This window comes from Lathyrus oleraceus, chromosome 3, assembly GCF_024323335.1.
Source record: "Lathyrus oleraceus cultivar Zhongwan6 chromosome 3, CAAS_Psat_ZW6_1.0, whole genome shotgun sequence".
In the NCBI taxonomy this organism is placed as follows: Eukaryota; Viridiplantae; Streptophyta; class Magnoliopsida; order Fabales; family Fabaceae; genus Lathyrus; species Lathyrus oleraceus.
The window spans coordinates 247,284,118-247,300,006 of NC_066581.1; the positions used below are offsets into that span (position 1 = coordinate 247,284,118).

At 37.8% G+C, this 15,889-nt stretch overlaps 1 non-coding gene across 1 annotated transcript; it reads right to left on the minus strand.

Annotated features, from left to right (window-relative positions):
• Window positions 1-90: 90 nt before the first annotated feature.
• Window positions 91-168, minus strand: LOC127134245 (small nucleolar RNA snoR28). Its single transcript, XR_007807998.1, has one exon. It is a non-coding gene; the product is annotated as a small nucleolar RNA snoR28 (small nucleolar RNA).
• Window positions 169-15,889: the final 15,721 nt, after the last annotated feature.

A 15,889-nucleotide genomic window follows, 5' to 3' on the forward strand; every position in this document is an offset into this window, starting at 1 on the left:
CATATCATGCATGGAGAACATAAGCCTGTGTGTCAATGTCCCAGGAAGGTCTGCATCATCACTCTCATTAGAATCCTCTCTTTCATCATCAATATCATCCAGGCATTTGAAACTGTGCCCATGGATGTCGTACTCATATTCACACAAGAAAACATCATCTCCGTCATTGCTAGCTTTGGCATACTCCTTAAGGGTCATGATATAGCAATGTCTAAGGACATATCCCATCTCAATATTTGAAGAATCATTGGTCCGATATAGCCCCCTGCTCAAGTTATGTGGTTGTCGTCCGACAAAAGTCTGCTCTTGGATCATATACCACTGTACCCGACACCAGTAGTTGCCGTCCACATCTTTCCATATACTCTCAATACGAGCAGCCCACAAATCCCTTGAATGAAGCTTCTGACCTGGGTTCATTGGCTTAATTGCATCATGTGGGATGTTATTGATTTGGCATTTCAATTGTTGTTTGCTGTCTTTTATGGTTGCAGGTCATGTTTGGTCTGCCTTACTACAGGTGTGTTAGCAACGAGCGATGGTTAGGGTTGACTAAAGTTGTTATTAATTGTTCAAGGCTTTGTGACATGTTTTAATTATGACCTGGCTTGGTATTCATGTTGGCATGACCTAATGAGTGTATGTGTGTAGGATTTTTGCAAGATGAAATGATTGGTTCTTGGTCATGTGATGCCGAATTCTAACGGTAGCATGCCCTTGTTTAGATTGCTTAGTTTGGTGCTTTAACGTGGCCTGTTTCGTAATGATCATCCTCACTTGGATTGTATCATTGGTTTTGTAGGTCTGTGGACATGAGCGTGAACATGCATTGGAAACTGGCATTTGAAACCATTATGAGAGCACACATGGGCTTTGGTGATGAATCAAAACAAGATAGAATGGGATCCGGTCTAGGTTTGGGAAATTAGGGTTTTAGGATTTTAGGGTTGACTTTGGTCAAAGTTGACAAAAAAGTCAACCGTTGACCAAAGTCAACATTTGGTCAAAGTTGCCATTTCTTGTAATTTTCCATATTTTGGTGTAATGAGCATTATAATGGATAGTACATGATTACTTGAATGAGATTGATTGTTTTTGACTTGAATGCATGACTTTGACTTTGAATGCATTGATGAACACCGAATCTTGTATGAACTTGATATTATATGGAAATGAATGACTTGAATTGCATATTGACTCGAAATGAATGAAACATGAATGAGTAGACTCGATTGAATAAACCCAAGATTAATGGACCATCCACCATGATATTGGAAATGAAGTGAATGGAAAATGGCCTTCGATAGATAATAACCAAAGCCCAAAGACCAATGAAACAAGAACTAATGCATTGGGTAATGAGACGTGAATGAGGGATTGATGGAATTATAGACAACCATGAATAAACCAAACAAGGACCAGGTGAAATAATCAGATGAAATGAACGGGACAAGTGAGGGTTCTGGGTCTATGGACTCGAACTTAAACCAATGATCACGAGCAAGCAAAAATGAACATGTAAGGTCATGAGGTGAATGTCAATCAAACCAAGGAGACCTCCGTACTAGGCCATGAGAAAGTGTGCCTTGAATGGATCTTGACCAAGAAAGTAAAACACACATACCATGGAATGATGATGAACCAATACAATGGGGCTAAGGACACATACAAGGAGTGATGACCATGAGTTAGGGTTTAGGGACACCGTGATCAAATGAGGATCCCAAGATTAGGGTTTTGCTTCACCAAGAGGCCAAAGTTGAATCATCAATGTTGGGCACAAAACACAAGCTTCAAGAGCTGCCTCCACTTATGGTTTGATTGATTGGGCCACCTTTAGTTGCAGAGAAACCTTAGCTTCCACTAAATGCAAGCACAAAAGCTAGGAATCCAAGATACTTGTCCTCTTGTACTGGACCATGGTTATGCAGATGCTATGAATGATGTGAAGATATGCATATGACTGGGGTTAGTGACCTAGATGAACTTTGTGAAAGATAGGGTGAATTTTGGGGTATGACACCATCCTCGTGCCTACATATCCTTATAGTGCAATAAGGAAGTGAGAGCTCAGTAGTTCGGGGGACAAATATTGAAAGAGAGATATGATTGGTGGTGGTAAAAACCAGAAAGAAAAGAAAGTGGTGTCAAAACCAAGAAAGGGGAATGACCACAAAGGTGTATTCGTGAATTATGGTGTCATAACTAAGAAATGGGGAATGACCATAAGGTGTATCCCAAAATGAAAGTGGTGGAAAAACCAAGAAATGTGGAATGACCATAAGGTGTATCCTTGAATTGTTGTGTCATAACCAAGAAATGGGGAATGAACATAAGGTGTATCCTAAAAAGAAAGTGGTGTCAAAACCAAGAAATAGGGAATGACCAAAGGTGTATCCCTAAAACAAAGTGGTGTCAAAATCAAGAAAGTTAAATGAGGTGTATACCAAAAAGAAAGTGGTGTCAAAACCAAGAAATAGGGAAGGACCATAAGGTGTATCCCTGAATTATGGTGTCATAACCAAGAAAATGGGAATGGCCATAAGGTGTATCCCAAAAAGAATCTGGTGTCAAAACCAAGAAATGGAGAATAACGGTAAGGTGTATCCCAAAATGAGACTGGTGTCAAAACAAAGAAATGGGGAATGACCATAAGGTGTATCCCTAAATTGTGGTATCATAACCAAGAAATGGAGAATGACCATAAGGTGTATCCCAAAAATAAAGTGGTGTCAAAACCAAGAAATGGGGAATGACCATAAGGTGTATCCCTGAATTGTGGTATCATAACCAAGAAATCGGGAATGGCCATAAGGTGTATCCAAAAAATAAAGTGGTGTCAAAACCAAGAAATAGAGAATGACCATAAGGTGTACCCCTGAATTGTAGTGTCATAACCAAGAAATAGGGAATGACCATAAGGTGTATCCCATAAATAAAGTGGTGTCAAAACCAAGAAATGGGGAATGACCATAAGGTGTATCCCTGAATTATGGTGTCATAACCAAGAAATGGGGAATGACCATAAGGTGTATCCCAAAAAGAAAGTGGTGTCAAAACCAAGAAATAGAGAATGACCATAAGGTGTATCCCTGAATTGTAGTGTCATAACGAATAAATAAGGAATGACCATAAGGTGTATCCCAAAAAGAAAGTGGTGTAAAAACCAAGAAATGGGGAATGACCATAAGGTGTATCCCTGAATTGTGGTATCATAACTAAGAAATGGGGAATGAGCATAAGGTGTATCCCAAAAATAAAGTGGTGTCAAAACCAAGAAATTGGGAATGACCATAAGGTGTATCCCTAAAAGAAAGTAATTGCAATGGTGTTTGAACCAAAAGGAGAGATAAAAGAGCCACATGGCTAGTTACAGACTCATAAGTGAATTGACTGGGATTGCACTAAAGTCTATGAACAGAGACAAATACTATGAGCAACTGAGTCATTTGTCCCGTACTTAGAGATATTCTAGACAAGTGTGGGGAAAATCCCCTCTCATCATTCTCTATTGCTTAAGGCTCATGGCATGAAGGCCTAGTCAAAGACTGATAAATTATTGAAGCAGGTTCCCAAAGATGCTTGTGGGGATGAGTCAGATGACTGGCTACTGAGGAAAGCTAGAGTCCACTGAGGGCCTTGAACTTGTTGGAAGAATGAAGCTCTAAAGTGATAGAGGCAAGTCCCATCAAGTGACCAATGGACTTATGGTCACTTGACAAAGACAACGGGGGAGTGTATTAGATGAAAAGATCTAGTTGATCAAATGTGAAGTTTGATCAAGCCAAATCAAAGGAGTAGAATTGATGAACAAACAAAAATGCATGATCATACAGCACTAGCTTAAGGTCTCATTTAGCCCAAGAGAAAGCCATGTGGGTACAAAGTGTATTGACCTATGTCTCATTGTTAGGTAGCCCAGGAGAAATCCATGTGTGTGTGTGAGTATGTTAAACCTAAGCAGATAAATGCAAGAGGCGGATGAATAAATAGATGAATAAGACCACAAGCTCAAATGTTTACATGAGAAAAGCAAGTCAAAGTTCCCATAAGGTCCATGTGTCTAAAGTCACTATAAGTCAAGCAAAGGGTCTAAACCTAAGTCAAAGTCCATTGTCCAAAAGGTCTTAAACACTCCAAGTCAAACATAGGTTTAAGATTAAGTTCAAGTTACTTTATCATGTTTTGATTCATTAAGATTTAACAAACAGGTCAATCAATAAGATAAGAAGCAACAAATGAATAAGGCAATATGAATAGAGTATGAAGTGAGATGATTAATGAGACATGAAATCAAAGTGCATTAAGTAAATGACATAAAGGTAAATGACATAAATTAAATGACTTGAATTAAATGACATGAATTAAATTGCAATAATGTAAAGAGCATAAAGTAATGTTAGGAGTTAATGATTAATGAATCGTGTTAGGAATATTTAGCGATATATTAAACAATCATAAGTAGGCTCATGTAGAAGCCAACCCTATCTGAGGTCGGTCAATGATAATGTATGTATCAGAAAAGTTAGAGAATTAACACAAAGTTAATCTCCTATAACATGTCATACCATGATTAAAAGAAGAGAGGAGATGAAGATATAAAGAAGTGAGGAGGAGAGTCAAGGCAATCACATAGGGATCATTATATCCACAAATCAAAGGACTCAAAATATGGCGCATCGAGGGTTAACCTATCATTGATGAAAAGTATTGAAGATGATCCATGATTATCTATCAATAGTTTTAGATCAGAGAAGGTTGAATCAGCCTCAAGTCCATCTATCAATGATTTGAGATGTGGAAGAACTCATCAACCAATTGATCAACTTAATTCAAAACATCAAGCGGATATTAAAAAGAAAATAAATTGAATTAATAATGATTAATAAAAGAAAACAAAAGAGAAAATGTCAAAGTGGCATTTAAACATCAAATAAAAGTCCAAGAAAAATGGAGAAGGTCAACAAAATTAAGGCTGACTTAACCTTAAAAGATGGGATGATTTTTTTTTAAAAATGAATAAAATAAAAAAGCTACAAGAAAATTAAATGAAAAATAAGAGAAATATGAATTAAATGAAAAAAAAAGATTTTAAAAATAGTTTGAAAATAAAATAAAATAGAAAATATTTTTAGGGATTTTTTATAAAAAAAAAACTAGAATTAAAAAGAAATAAGGAGCTATTTAAAATAATTTTTGGAAGAAAAGGAAATAAAAACAAACTAAAAAAAAAAAAAAAGTCAAGAAGTAAGAGCCACTAGATCTGACAACTAAAGTCTAGTCAGCTAATCACATGGCCCAAATTTCAAGCCAACACGTGCTCACCATGTGAATCACTGCACCGGATCAAGACGAACAAAACAATTAAAAAAAAACACGCACCAATACATGATTGGTCAGATATTTGAATTTTGGAGTGAAATTTTTGAAACACGAGGGAAGCATGGTCATCTTCAACCTCGGTTTAGATTTATGCAAAGTCATGAACTCGTGTTCTTAACATGAATCAAACATGGATTCAGTTGCTAAACATCTCATCATTCATGTCTCTCTGCATCAAAGCCATTGACTGGACCTGAGCAGTGAGAATTTACTCAAGAAATCGAAGAACCCTAGTTTTTCAAAGTAAAATTAAATGATGGATACTGAAAATAAATTGCAAGTAAGTGAGGGCTTTTGATTAGTGGAACAAGACGAAGATTATGGTAACTTGTTTGCTTGAAATGGTAATCGTATCTTCCTTTTCGTTTGGAGCTTCAGAAGTCAACAATGGTGGATCTGGAAGCAAGGTTGTAGGAGGATTTAAACCATGACAATGCTTCAGACAACTTCAGATGATGCCGATGAAGGACTATGGGCAAAGAAATTGAAGCAAAAAGGCTTGAATCAAAAAAGAGAGTGACTGGTTTTTTGAGGTATCATGCTTCAATGGTTTTAGAGTTTCTTTGGATTTCCAAGCTTGGAAATGAAGGTAAATAACTCTCTTATTAATAGGGAATGAAATGGGATTCAAATACATGTAGAATGGATATTCATTCGTGTGAATTGACTTGAGAATTTCCAGATCCAAACTGTGTGAAAATTTTGTGCCAAACTCGTGATTTTGGAGCTTTGCAAGTCACTTCATGTTGTCATCAGATGCATTTGGTCATGGGAAATAAGTTTGCACGCATGAGAAGTGGTTCCAAGTAGATTTGGGCATGATTCCATGTTATAGGTCACAGTGCAAAACAAAGTTTATGTTACCATGTTCAAGCTTAGGCCAAATCCAATTTCGTCGTGCATTTTCTGATTTTCTTTGAGAAAACTTGCATTTCCCTTGATCAAAAGGCCTTTGTCTTTCCTTGATTTGGAGCATGATCACATATATGAACAATAAGAGTAAACAAGTACCATCTCTTCTGAAATTAAGGTTAGTTGACAAGCAAAACAAGATGAAACCCTAATGTTAAGATACAGACTACAATGTCGCCATGCTTGTGATTCCATGACCAAATGCAATGATCATGCATAACATGATTCGATGTATGCAAATGAATCATGTAAAAGGAAATATGGAGGGTATATTTTATGGTATGACACTTTTCCCATGGCGAGACTGACTTTTCTTTCTTGGGAACATCTTTTCTTCGACTAACCGCTGCAATTTCCAAAGCTTGGAAAGGTATTTCCAGTGTTTCCATGTTTGCTTTAATATATATAAATGAAGGGAGGTGGTTGATAAACATGTACTCCTCGCCCTCAATAATTATCAATTTTTCATGTACTATGAATTTCAATCTTTTGTGAAGGGTGGAGGTGACGACTCCTGCAGCATGGATCCAATGTCGTCCTATAAGGCAACTATAAGATTGGTTAATGTCCATCACCTGGAAGGCAATCAAAAATGTATATGGCCCCACCAATATTGGTAGGTCTACTTCTCCAATTACCATTTTGTTCAAGCCATCAAAAGCTCTGACTACCAACACGCTAGCTTTCATGGAAGTTCTCATAGTATTCAGCTTCTCGAGAGTGTTTTTAGGCAAGACATTCTGAGATGAACCCGTATCCATTAATACCCTTGAGAGAAGGCTATCCTGGGATTTGACTGATATATGTAAGGCCTTGTTATGGGCCTGTCCTTCTGGAAGTAATTCCTCATTACTGGACCCCAAGCAACTGCTAGCAGTGATGTTAGCTACTACTTCGTCAAACTGGTTTACGGTTATATCGCGAGTGACATGTGTATCTTTAAATATCTTTAATAGATCTCCCCTATGAGCCTAGAAACTTAGAAAAAGATATACTATATAGACTTTAGAAGGCATCTGGTTTCACTGATCCACCACTTTATAGTCGCTCTTTCTAATAAGTTTCAAGAACACCTTAGCTTCTTCTTGGGGCACACCCTTTTTGGGAGGTCCTTCCCCGAGCCTATAGTTTCTTTTCCTTTTGAAATTTCAGGAGTATTCTTATTTGGTGGTTGTTCGGGGGAGAACATTTTTCCACTATGAGTTATACCTCCAATACCGGTAATATTAGTAATTGTTGGTTCTAGTACTGAAGGCTTCTCTCCCACATACACCGTGGTATTGTAATTCCACGGTATTGACTTATTTTTTGCAAAAGGTAATGGTGTAGGAACATAAAAGACAATAAGGTCTTTTGACTTCATCAATATTGGAATTTGAAAAGGTAATGAAGTCGGTATTTGAATCGGCACCTGAGGAGATATGGGTGTAGGAATCTAGAATGATGTTTGCGCCTCTCCTCTTTGATAAGGGATCTCAAAGGGTATGTGCCCATGAAATTCTATAGTTGAAACATCCTCCATCTTCTTCGTGTATCCGATTTGAACCAAACCTTGGTTCATCATCTGTTGAAGACACCTCTTCAGTTTTTCACATTTGTCTGGATTGAGCCGACAAACTTCACAATTAGCGTGCAATTTTACGAACAACTCATAGCCAATCAATTTTTCACATATCCTGGACATAGGGGTTTTCATTTGGTCTACCCTCTAGATTAAGACATTATCTTCTGATTTTTCAATGGCATTGATAATTGGGCCATTGTGCCCCGACATCAGATTATTCTTGATGTTTGGATTTTCGGTAGTGAAAGAAATAATCTTTCAATTGAGAAAGTCTTGTATCTTAAATTTGAGAGCCAAGCAGTTCTCAGTAGTATGCCTTGGAAAACCAGCATGAAATTCACATTTGGCGTTAGCATCATAGCCACATGGAGGAGGTGTTTTGGAGGCGCAAGAGGTCTAGTCTCCACCAACCCTCTTTACAATAAGTAAGGTAGGATTTGAGTATACGTCATTGTATGGGGTCAAAGTCCTTCGTAGGCCTCTGTTGATCCCTTCAGGGATACCCATTCTATTGTTGATTATGCGGAGGTGTTGCCCTAGGCTTTTGGGATTGAGGCCTAAAGTATGCATGTTGTGGATACTGATTAGGATTTACTATAGCCACATAAGGATTATAAGGCATATGGGAATACCCACCAACAATAACAACATTATTCTCACCTTTCTTCGAGTTATTATTGTTGGAGTACCTCTTATTATTATGTTGATAAGAAGATGATTTCCCGATCTCACCACTCTTCAACCCATTCTCAATTCTTTCCCCAATTATTACCAAGTCAGCAAAACTTATCGATACCTATCCTATCATTTTCTTGTAATATGGGCCTTGTAAGGTGACCATGAACATATCAATTAGTTCACTCTCCAACAACAGGGGTTGTACACGGGAGGCCAGTTCCCTCCATCTATGAGCGTACTTCTTGAATGACTCGTTGCCCTTATGCGACAAATTCTGTAATTGCATACGATTGGGAGCCATGCCCAAATTATACTTGTATTGCCTCAGGAAAGGATTAGCCAGGTCTTCCCAGGTCTTGATATGGGTTCTCTCCAATTGCATATACCAATATAAGGATACCCTACTTAGACTGTCTTGGAAACTATGCATCATTAGTTTCTCATATGCCGCATAGGCAACCATTTTCCTAACTAACATTTAATGGTGAGTTATAGGGCAGCTCACACCCTTGTACTTCTCAAACTCAGGTGCTTTAAAATTTGGAGGTATAATCATATTGGGTACCAAGCACATCTCCACACATTGATTCCAAAGATGTTGAAGCCTTCAATAGACGCCAACCTTTCCTTCAGGACCTTATATTTGTCATCGACCTTTGGCTCCCTAATGGCGGCGACAGGGTGAGCAGCTGGTTTATTCTCAGGAATTTCGTGCCTTGGATCTTCATCCTCATATTGAAGGCTTAAATCCACATAGTTGTCTTGTGGAACTGGTATTTGTATAGGACGAGATGCCCAATTCTAGACTAGGACTGGAATAGACCCTTCAGGAAGAGGATGCTTGTTTTTGGTTGAGTGACCTCCACCTTAGTTCCTTAGATATCGGAAATGAATCCGTATAGAGGATTACCATTCATAGGTGGAGGAATAAGGTGGAAACAACCTTTCTTTTGTCATCCTCGACTTCTCTTGCCATCATGTTAGTAATGGTGCGCATGAGCTAGTTGATCTTATCTTTCATCCCCTCAACGTTCCCTTTTACATAATCGATGTCCTCTCTGAGCGTGGCCTGATTCTGCTCGATTTTTTCCATGGTTTTCTTTTGACGAGCTCGAGTTTGGTAAGGCGATCGGAGAGTCTGGTTGTCTTGAGCGATGGTTTTGAGAAAATATGGGAGAAGATTATTTTTATTTCTTTTTATGCATGTGTGTATATATATATATATATATATATATATATATATATATATATATATATATATATATATATATATATATATATATATATATATATATATATATATATATATATATATATATATATATATATATATATATATATATATATATATATATATATATATATATATATATATATGTAAAAATATTTTTAGAGGAACCTTAACCATTCATTGATTGCAAGCAAGCTAAGGATATTAGAAATTCAAAATACTTTATTTATTCCATAATTTGAAGACAGTGACAAAGAAAATCCAAAGATTGTTCATAATTTGTAGAAAAGGGAAACAAACAAAATTAAAAACCCATTGCAATAAAAAACTTCTAATAACGTTCCTTAATCCTAGCTCTAAACTCGTTCACCATGTATCAACATAATTTGAGGAAGTCACAAATCTCCTTATGGGGCTTGAATATGTTCATCATGTCTCCAACTTCCTTAAGATTTTAGAGTATCTCCTCAATTAGGTCATTAGATAGTATGACTAGCTTTAGGTATTTCTCCCTATAATATTCAACATTCTCTTGAAGCTTTAGCATAATAGCCCTGTCTTCCTCAATTATGTCAACCATTGCTTGATTATGCCCCTATATGTAAGTGCCCCATTCTCTCATTTCTTCATAAACTTCTTCTGGGAGATTCATCTGTCCTTTAAGATCCACTACCTCTTCTTAGGCTCTCCTCCATTTAGAACATGGAAATTAGTCCTTCGATAACTCTTCTTCATAGTAGTAAATCCATAGCTTGGCATATGGCTTGACGAAGATCATTAACTAGACTTTGGACTTCAGCTTCCAAAGCTTGGACACATGCTTCATATTATTCTTTCACTCCTTTATAGGTCTTGGTTGAATTTAGCCAGATATCCTTTCAACATCCCTTTGGAGCCAGGATCTGTCCAATTCATCTTTATATGCTCTAAGGCTCGAGCTAACAACCTTAAGGTCCAAAAGCAGTATAAGTACAACCTCGATATGGCACTGACTAGATTGTAGCTGCGGAATTAGTCACAGAAATCCATCAAGACTTTTAAAGAGTATGCTCAATGTTGGCGTGAAATAACTTCTAGGGTCAGGCTAGCTTTGTCTGACAATGAGCTCGTTGACATCTTCATGGGTACTCTTCAGGGGCTGTACTTTGAAAAAATGATTGGCAGTTCTTCCACCAACTTCGCAGACATGGTGACCATCAGTGAACGTGTCGAAAATGGGGTTACATCGTGAAAGACAGTAGACCACGAATAAGAAGCTGCATGAGGGCTTTACAAAAAAGAAAGATGGGGAGACAAGTGTTGTAATGGCAAGTGCCCACCCCTAATATCAGTTTCCTATGGCTCCCATGCCATATTATCCGTATCCATATGTTGCCGCCGCTCAGTATCAACAACCTTAATGTCAGTATCAACCATAGAATCGCAATCAACAACCAACACCGACTCAAAATGCTCAAAATCAACAAAACACTTGTGATAATAGGGGCCAAGGTCAAGGCCCGAATAACAGGAATAACTACGGAAAACATCCTCATATTGATCAGATCCCGATACCATATGCTGAATTAGTGCCATATTTGATCCATGTAGGGGCTATTGTGCCAAGGGAAATCCCACCAGCCATTCCTCCTTATCATCCAGAGCATAATCCTAATGCCTCGTGCGCCTTCCATGTCGGGTATATAGGACATTCCACTGAAGATTTTTGGCCGCTCAAGAATAAGATCCAAGAGTTGATTAACCAGAAGGTTTTGTCTTTCTCAGAAGAAAATCCTAATTTGAAAACAAACCCTCTGCCTAATCACGGTGGCCCAATAATTAGTGCTGTAATCAAAGAGGAAATCGTAGAATCTACTAAGAGGGCTGATGATGTGAAGACTTGGATGTCGGTAGTGTTGGAAAAATTTGAACAATTTGGGTTTCTGGTTGGTATTCATGAAGATTGTGTTGTGTGTAAATTTGATCTGGATAGTTGTGACGACCTGAAGGGTTGTGTGCAAGAGTTGATGAATCAAGGGCTGATACAGTTTTCCAGATCTAAGGCAATTAAAGAGATTGTAGTGATTGAGCCTATAACTATTGTGTATAGGAAAAATAAAATTGAAACTCCTCCCAAGAGGATTCAACCGATCCATACCCGTGTTCCTGGTCCATTCCCATATCAGAACATCAAGGCGGTGCCTTGGAAGTATGAAACGACTGCTTATGTGGGCGGAAAAGAGATTCAAATCCCTAAAATTGAAATTGTTAATATAATTGGAGTGGGAGGCATGACTTGTAGTGGCCGTGTATTTGCTCAAAAATACACTCATAGGGTGTCTCCATCACCCACAGTTGTCCCTCCTAAGGAGAAGGTCCTTCCTCCTCCTCCTCCACAGGCATGGGCATCTGTACCCCACCACGCCGATCACGACAACTATTCCAACATTAACAAAGGTTGTTTCCGATAAAGTTATAAAATCTGAAACTTCCAAGGGTAAGGGGATGATGGTTGAAGATGAACAGGTTGAAGGTCACAAGAAGAGTATCACTTTTGAGGAGGGCCAATAATTCCTCAAATTGATCAAGAATAGTGACTTTAAGATTGTTGATTAGTTGGGTCAAACTCCTTCCAAAATCTCCATTTTGTCTTTACTTCTGAGTTCAGAGGCTCACTGTAAAGTATTGTTAAAAGTTCTGAATACTGCTCATGTGATACAAGATATCACTGTCGATCAGTTTGATGACGTGGTTGCAAATATCTCCGCCAGCAGATACATAGGATTTAATGAAGAAGAATTACCTCATGAGGGGAACGCTCGCAATAAAGCATTACATATTTCACTTATGTGTACAAACTCCCTTCTATCGTGAGTCCTTGTTGATAATGGTTCCTCACTTAATGTAATGTGAAAAGCTACATTAAGTCAATTGCAGTTTAAGGGGCCTGAGATGAGGACTAGTGCACTGATTGTTCGAGCTTTTGATGGCTCTAGAAGATAGGTCATTGGGGAAGTAGATTTACCCTTTTGTGTGGGACCTCACTAATTCATTATCACCTTTAAAGTCAGGGACATCAACTCGATCTACAGTTGTTTATTGGGTAGACCATGGATTTACGTTGTTGGGGCAGACACTTCTGCACTGTACTAAAGGTTGAAATTCTTGATCGATGACAAGTTGGTTATATTATGTGGCAAAGAAGACTTGTTAGTTAGTGAACTTTCGTCGTTCAGATATGTCGAGATAGATGAATGTGTTGTTGAAATTCCACTCCACTGTTTAGAGTTTGAAGAGGTCAGTTCAGCTATTTCTAATCACGATCAATCATCTGCTACCATCCTATCTTCAGTCAGAAGCATCAAACAAACTCTAGAGAAAGGTTCGTTAGCTGTTGGGGGTAAGGTTGTCAATGTGGTAGAGAAGCATGATAGATTCGGTATTGGCTATCGTCTATCATCTCGCAAAGCAAGCCCGAGGAAGAAACAATTCAACCCTGTCAGATTCAGTAACACAGGCTTCCAAGGCGATCATACTATGGTAGCCATTTGAGAATCTAGTGGTAGCAAACCAGAGACTCCCAGTCTTATACGCAAATATCCTCTAGGATTCAAGCTCACCAACTGGACAAATTTCATGATTCCTATAGTGTATTCGGAGAAAACGTAATGCATTTGTTTTTCTTAATCCCTTGTCTTTGCCCGAGACAAGAGGATAGCTTGTAAGTCCCCCTATGTTTAAAATTATTATGTGATTAAATAAAGAAAGTACTTTTTGCATGCAAAAGTTGTGTTCCTTTTCTTTCAGTTATTTTTACTTTTTCACAAAAATGAAATGGCAAAAGTTTCTTTTTCTTTTTCCATTTCATTAAAAAGCATACTAAAAATAAGCTCATAACATGCATAGAAAATAAAACCATTGATAACAACATGGCAAGAATCGGCTGTAAGTCTGGATTCCAATTAACCAAGCTGAAGATGACAGTGAGGAATATTGTGAATTATCAACTGAACTAGCGTGGCTCCTTGAGCACGAAGGAAAAGAGATTCAGCCATACAAAGAACCAGTGGATGTTATTAACTTGTGTTATGAAACTGATAAAAAAGAAGTAAAGATGGCATCTCTTGCCGAGCATGTACACTCAGAGTTGGTCAAGTTATTACATGAATATGTTGACGTCTTTGCTTGATCATATCAAGATATTCCAAGTTTAGAAACCAACGTTATTAAACATCACTTGCCATTTAAGCTTGAATGTCCTCCAGTCAAGAAAAAGCTCAGAAGAACCAGACTCGACATGTCACTCAAGATCAGAGAAGAGGTTAAGAAGCAGTTTGATGCTGGATTTTTAGCTATTTCTGAGTATCCACAGTGGGTTGCTAATATCGTTCTAGTTCCGAAGAAGGACGGAAAAGTCAGAATGTGTGTAGTTTATTGAGACCTCAATAAGGCGATCCCAAAGGGTGATTTCCATTTGCCTCATATTGATGTTTTGGTTAATAATACAACTCAATTTTTCGTCTTTTCCTTCATGGATGGTTTCTCATGGTATAATCAGATAAAGATGTTTCCAGATGATATGGAGAAGACAACTTTCATCACACCTTGGGGAACTTACTGCTACAAAGTAATATCGTTCGACTTGAAGAATGCATGGGTAACATATCAACGTGCCATGGTAACCCTCTTTTACGACATGATTCATGAAGAGATTGAGGTTTATGTGGACGACATGATTGTCAAATCCAAAACTAAAGATGATCACTTAGAAAACATGAGGAAGTTATTTTCCAGGCTCCGGAAGTTTAAGTTGCGTTTGAATCCAGTGAAGTGCACTTTTGGGGTCCGATCTGGTAAGCTATTGGGTTTAATAGTCAGTCAGAAAGGTATTAAGGTTAATCCTGACAAAGTTCGAGCCATCCAAGATATGCTACCTCCCAGAACAGAAAAAGAAGTATGAGGTTTCCTTGGTCAACTCAATTATATTTCCATATTCATATCGCATTTGACAACTACATGTGAACCGATATTCAAACTATCAAGGAAGAATCAATCGATTGCATGGAACGAAGATTGTCAAGTGGCATTTGACAAAATCAAAAAGTACTTGAAAGAACCACCAATCCTCATATCACCGGTTCCTGGTAGACCTCTTATTATGTACCTCACGGTACTCGATGAATCTATGGGCTGCATTTTGAGCCAGCATGATGATACAGGCAGGAAAGTGTTGGTGTAAGCCCTTGAGGCCAATACTTTTGGTACTTGTATCGAATTATTTATTAATAATGAAAGACTTGTTTCTTTATTATGTTTGTTTAATAAAGTCCCTAAAATAACTAGTCTGTTTAATGTATCAAGTGTGACTTGATCATGAGATCCCATTAAACATAAGGACATTATTCTTAAAGTATTTGTAGTCGAGCTTTGTTGTGAAGTGGGATAACATTAAAGCATTAAGACTATTATGTATATAGACTGATGATCACATCTCATGGATCATGGATAAGGAGTTATTAAGTCTTAAACATAGGTATGAATATTAAGAGTAATATTTATACTGGATTGACCCGCTATGATAATATTATATAGAATCTTATGCAACATGTCATAAGTTATTCTCATGGTGATAATGGTGTATACCACCCTTCGACCTGAAACCACTATGGACCCTAGATGTAGAGTCGAGTGCCTTATTGTTGATCAAACATTGTCCGTAACTGGATGAGCATAAAGACAGTTAATGGGTACTCCACGAAGCATGCTGAGGGACATGAGTGACCTAGATGGAATTTGCCCATCCTGCTAACAGGATAAATGTCTACGGGCTCAATATTGAAATGGACAAGGATGACACGGCCTATGCCTTATGTTCAATATAAACATAAGGGATAAAAGGGTAATTGTACACATAAGTATTATCATAAAAGGATTTGTCAGATCACATGAATTTTTCGTGTCTTGGGTAGTAGTGATGTATTGCTAAATACCGCTCACTGTTTATTATGTTAAATATGTGATTTAATATAATTACCAATATCGAGAGAACCTATAGGGTCACACACAAAAGGACGGATTGATGAGAGATAGAGTAAATAAGGAACAACGTAAGGTACGGTGCACTTAAGTGAATTGTAGAACAT